This window comes from Hyperolius riggenbachi, chromosome 7 (genome assembly GCF_040937935.1).
Source record: "Hyperolius riggenbachi isolate aHypRig1 chromosome 7, aHypRig1.pri, whole genome shotgun sequence".
NCBI lineage: Eukaryota > Metazoa > Chordata > Amphibia > Anura > Hyperoliidae > Hyperolius > Hyperolius riggenbachi.
In genome coordinates, this window is record NC_090652.1 from 294,582,724 (window position 1) to 294,588,723 (window position 6,000).

A 6,000-nucleotide genomic window follows, 5' to 3' on the forward strand; every position below is an offset into this window, starting at 1 on the left:
CTCAAAAGGTTAAATTAATATATTTCCTAATTTTAAATATTATATATGATTATATCAAATAAAAAAAAGTTTATAGATCAGACCAGCATGGTTTGAATAATAAAACAACATATTTTGCTTTTGAATGCTTTGTGATGTGGGTGACTAGGGGTGTGGCTAGGCGGAATTAGATGTGTGGCAGGGGATGTCTTAATGTGTCCCCTTTTCTTAAAGGACAACTGAAGCGAGAGGTATATGGAGGCTGCCATATTTGTTTCCTTTTAAGCTATGCCAGTTGCCTGGCAGCCCTGCTGATCCTCTGCCTCTAATACTTTTAGCCACAGACCCTGAACAAGCATGTAGCAGATCAGGTGTTTCTGACATTATAGTCAGATCTGACAAGATTAGCTGCATGCTTGTGTCTGGTGTGATTCATACACTACTGCAGCCACATAGATCAGCAGAGCTGCCAGGCAACTGGTATTGTTTAAAAGGAAATAAATATGGCAGTCTCAATATTCTTCTCACTTCAGTTGTCCTTTAAATCAAAAAGTTGTGAGGTATGCCTCCTCCTTGGTCCAACCTGCCCAGACAGGTGTCCCTGGTGTTCTGGTGGTAATAGGGGTTGCTGGGGCATGCAGTGCTACCATCCAGACTATAGGAGGGCCAGCTGAGACTTGTGTTGCAGTATTAGGGATTAATAGAGCATGTAGCGCAGCATACAGCCTCTAGTGATGCCCATACACAGTACAATAAAAATGTTCACTTTTCCCATTTATTCGAATTGAATGAAAGTTGAAAATAATATTTTTTAATCAAGTGAAACAAACGATTATCTTGTTTTTGTTTTTTTTTTTTTGTTTTTTTTATAAAAATCCGATCAGACATGTTGGATCTTTATATTGTATCTAACGGAATAATGGAATGAAATGATCTAATCCAAAAAATAAAAAGAAATAAAAAAAAAAAAGTACCATATGTGCGAACATTTACAAATAAGAAGTACGTTTTTTCCAGAGTAAAATGAGCCATAAATTACTTTTCTCCTATGCTGCGGTCACTTACAGTAGGTAGTAGAAATCTGACAGAAGTGACAGGTTTTGGACTAGTCCATCTCTTTATAGGGATTCTCAGGGATATATTTATTTTCAAAAGCACTTGGTGAATGACAGTTGCTCTGTCCAACTGCCAAAAAACTGTGTAGCGAGCAGGGAAGCTGGCCAGCATCATTGTAGGAATCCTTTTTCGGGAATATCTTTATAAAGAATAAAAGCCTTGCTGAGAATCCCCTATGAAGAGATGGACTAGTCCAAAACCTGTCACTTCTGTCAGATTTCTACTACCTACTGTAAGTGACAGCAACATAGGAGGAAAGTAATTTATGGCTCATTTTACTCTGGAAAAAATGTAAAATGTACTTCTTATTTGTCGATGTTTGCACATATTTAAAATTGTATAGTTTTTCGCTGTAGTGCCCCTTTAAGAGGGATGCCTGGGGCAGTCATATGGGATAGTGGGGCATGCAGTTCACCACAACGACTACAGGAGGGGAGTAGCTAAGGAGCTTGGGGCCCTGGTGCGCGTGTTACATGGGGCCCCAAACACGCTATTGATATGGAGCCTCAAAACTTACCAAGGACAGCTGCAGTGTCACAGAGGTGTAATCAGAGTAAGGAAACAGTTTGCTAAGCATCACCACTATGCAATGCACATATAGAGGTGTTCATTACCAGCATAACACTAATAAAAAGCTGATGCTATGGATGAAGGAGGGACCCCTAGTGGCAATGGCATAGCAATAGGGGGTGCAGAGGTTGCGACCGCATCGGGGCCCTTGGGCCGAAGGGACCCTCCCTCAACCACATTTTTCGCTCTTTATTGGTCCTGTGCTAATTATATTCACTCCTACAGATGCTTTGAATAGTAGTGATCATTAACACACTGTTCCCCATCCCCTTCTTGCACCTCTAACAGAGTTAGCCGAACTGTTCGGCTGCCCAAGCTGTCATTTATCTGTGGCTCTTACTACTTCCGGGTCGCAATGACCCGGAGTAGTACGTCTGCGCTGGCCCGGCGGAGCGCGTCCTAGATCGCGCTCCCGTTGCCGGGCACTCTCTGCGCATGTGTGTGACGTCATGAGTGACGTCACACACATGCGTAGAGAGTGCCCGGCAACAGGAGCGCGATCTAGGACGCGCTCCGCCGGGCCAGCGCAGACGTACTACTCCGGGTCATTGCGACCCGGAAGTAGTAAGAGCCACATATAAATGACAGCTTGGGCAGCCGAACAGTTCGGCTAACACAGCCGAACTGTTCGCCCAACTCTACAACACTGTGGTTGTCCTTGATTGGTTTTGGTGCACCGTATCAAATGTCATGTATAAAGAGCTTGCGGGGGGGCCAATTGAAAACTTAGCTACGCCACTGCCTAGTGGGGCCCCTCTGGTCCAGGGGCCCCAGTGTAGTCGCAACCTCTGAATCCCCTATTACTACACCACTGGCTGGATGGAACTTGTGGTGCAGTAAGGCCCCATTTACACTTGAGCGAGAATCGCGCAATTCCCCCTCAGCGCAAAACGCTAGCAGTTTTTAAAAACCGCTAGCCCATGTAAGCCTATGGCAGTGTTCCTACTGCCGCGTTTGCGGTTAGAGTTAACCGCAAACGCGTAACGGCGATTAGCGATCGCGATTAGCATGCATAGCACCGCTAATCGCGATCGCTCCCAAAACGCTGCAGTGTCCAGTGATTTTTCCGCGTTAATCGCAGAAAAATCGCTCCCACAAAACGCCGGCGGTAATCGCTGACGTTTTGTGCTTTTAGGTGTGAAATGGGGCCTTATAGGGATTTCTGGGGCATGTAGTGCCACCACACAGACTATACGAGGGTTGGCTGGGACGTGTGGTGCAGTAATAGGGGAAAGTGGGACATACAGACTGTGGGAGGGCTGGCTGGGACGTGTGGTGCAGTAATAGGGGATAGTGGGGCATACAGACTGTAGGAGGGCTGGCTGGGACTTGTGGTGCAGTGATAGGGGTTGCTGGGACATACAGACTGTAGGAGGGCTGGCTGAGACATGTGGTGCAGTGATAGGGGTTGCTGGGACATACAGACTGTGGGAGGGCTGGCTGGGACTTGTGATGCAGTGATAGGGGTTGCTGGGACATACAGACTGTAGGAGGGCTGGCTGAGACTTGTGGTGCAGTGATAGGGGTTGCTGGGACATACAGACTGTGGGAGGGCTGGCTGGGACTTGTGGTGCAGTGATAGGGGTTGCTGGGACATACAGACTGTGGGAGGGCTGGCTGGGACTTGTGGTGCAGTGATAGGGGTTGCTGGGGCATACAGACTGTGGGAGGGCTGGCTGGGACTTGTGGTGCAGTGATAGGGGTTGCTGGGACATACAGACTGTAGGAGGGCTGGCTGGGGCTTGTGGTGCAGTGATAGGGGTTGCTGGGACATACAGACTGTAGGAGGGCTGGCTGGGACTTGTGGTGCAGTGATAGGGGTTGCTGGGACATACAGACTGTAGGAGGGCTGGCTGGGGCTTGTGGTGCAGTGATAGGGGTTGCTGGGACATACAGACTGCAGGAGGGCTGGCTGGGACTTGTGGTGCAGTGATAGGGGTTGCTGGGACATACAGACTGTAGGAGGGCTGGCTGGGACTTGTGGTGCAGTGATAGGGGTTGCTGGGACATACAGACTATAGCAGGGCTGGCTGGGACTTGTAGTGCAGGGATAGGGGTTGCTGGGACATACAGACTGTAGGAGGGCTGGCTGAGACTTGTGGTGCAGTGATAGGGGTTGCTGGGACATACAGACCGTAGGAGGGCTGGCTGAGACTTGTGGTGCAGTGATAGGGGTTGCTGGGACATACAGACCGTAGGAGGGCTGGCTGGGACTTGTGGTGCAGTGATAGGGGTTGCTGGGACATACAGACCGTAGGAGGGCTGGCTGGGACTTGTGGTGCAGTGATAGGGGTTGCTGGAACATACAGACTGTAGGAGGGCTGGCTGAGACTTGTGGTGCAGTGATAGGAGTTGCTGGGACATACAGACTGTAGGAGGGCTGGCTGGGACTTGTGGTGCAGTGATAGGGGTTGCTGGGACATACAGACTGTAGGAGGGCTGGCTGAGACATGTGGTGCAGTGATAGGGGTTGCTGGGACATACAGACTGTAGGAGGGCTGGCTGAGACTTGTGGTGCAGTGATAGGGGTTGCTGGGACATACAGACTGTAGGAGGGCTGGCTGAGACTTGTGGTGCAGTGATAGGGGTTGCTGGGACATACAGACTGTAGGAGGGCTGGCTGAGACTTGTGGTGCAGTGATAGGGGTTGCTGGGACATACAGACTGTAGGAGGGCTGGCTGAGACTTGTGGTGCAGTGATAGGGGTTGCTGGGACATACAGACTGTAGGAGGGCTGGCTGGGGCTTGTGGTGCAGTGATAGGGGTTGCTGGGACATACAGACCGTAGGAGGGCTGGCTGGGACTTGTGGTGCAGTGATAGGGGTTGCTGGGACATACAGACCGTAGGAGGGCTGGCTGGGACTTGTGGTGCAGTGATAGGAGTTGCTGGGACATACAGACTGTAGGAGGGCTGGCTGGGACTTGTGGTGCAGTGATAGGGGTTGCTGGGACATACAGACTGTAGGAGGGCTGGCTGAGACTTGTGGTGCAGTGATAGGAGTTGCTGGGACATACAGACTGTAGGAGGGCTGGCTGGGACTTGTGGTGCAGTGATAGGGGTTGCTGGGACATACAGACTGTAGGAGGGCTGGCTGGGACTTGTGGTGCAGTGATAGGAGTTGCTGGGGCATACAGACTGTAGGAGGGCTGGCTGAGACTTGTGGTGCAGTGATAGGAGTTGCTGGGACATACAGACTGTAGGAGGGCTGGCTGGGACTTGTGGTGCAGTGATAGGGGTTGCTGGGACATACAGACTGTAGGAGGGCTGGCTGAGACTTGTGGTGCAGTGATAGTGGTTTCTGGGACATACAGACTGTAGGAGGGCTGGCTGAGACTTGTGGTGCAGTGATAGGGGTTGCTGGGACATACAGACAGTAGGAGGGCTGGCTGGGACTTGTGGTGCAGTGATAGGGGTTGCTGGGACATACAGACCGTAGGAGAGCTGGCTGGGGGGCAGTGGGATCTATGCATGGTGCAGAGCTGACTGGAGGATGAGGACAGACCTGCGCCGTGGCTGTGAGTCGTGGCTGTGCGGGGCCCCCTCCTGTCCTCTGTACTGGTGTGTGTAGGTTTAGGAAGGAGATATGCTGAAGTCGGCTGGCTGCCCCTATAATTGTGGTCAGAGCATCTGCTCCGAACACATCGTCCCACCAGCACAGCTGCGCAGCGGCACACAGGAATGACACAGACAAATAAACAGAAGACGGGCAGCGTCCGCAGGATAGGGTGAGCGGGGGGAGCAGATATGGGGGAACATTCAACCTTCAGCCACATTAAAGTGGAGGTTACATTATTTTCCATCCTCAGAGTCCCAGAAACTGACAGAACTTATGGGAGAACTCTGGAATTAAAGGAACCGTGAGCAGTCAAAAAAATGAAACTGGTACTTACTTCTTCCAGCCCACCGTAGGCTGCGAGGTCCCCCAGCGTCCTCCTGGCTCCTCTTCTTGTCCCGCTGGCAGCTCCATTACCGGCGACTTTCGGGCTGAAGGTCACAGTCCTGCGCATGCGCAGCTCAGAGTTAAAAAAGCATGCATGCGCAGCCGTCCGGCGCAATGACGCGTAGCGGCCGGCGTGATGACATGGAGCGTCCCCGTTCAGGAAGAACCGGCCGACCTTCAGCCAGAAAGTTGTCAGTAACGGAGCCGCCAGAGGGACCGGGAGGACGCTGGGGGATCTCGCGGCCTACGGAGGGCTGGAGGAAGCCCCAGGTAAGTACCAGTTTTATTTTTTTTGACTGCTCAGGGTCCCTTTAAAGAGAACCGGTCACAGATCTAAATGATGTAACTTAGGAGCAGTGTGTCCAAATCTTGCGTTCAGAAGTCAAATGATGCC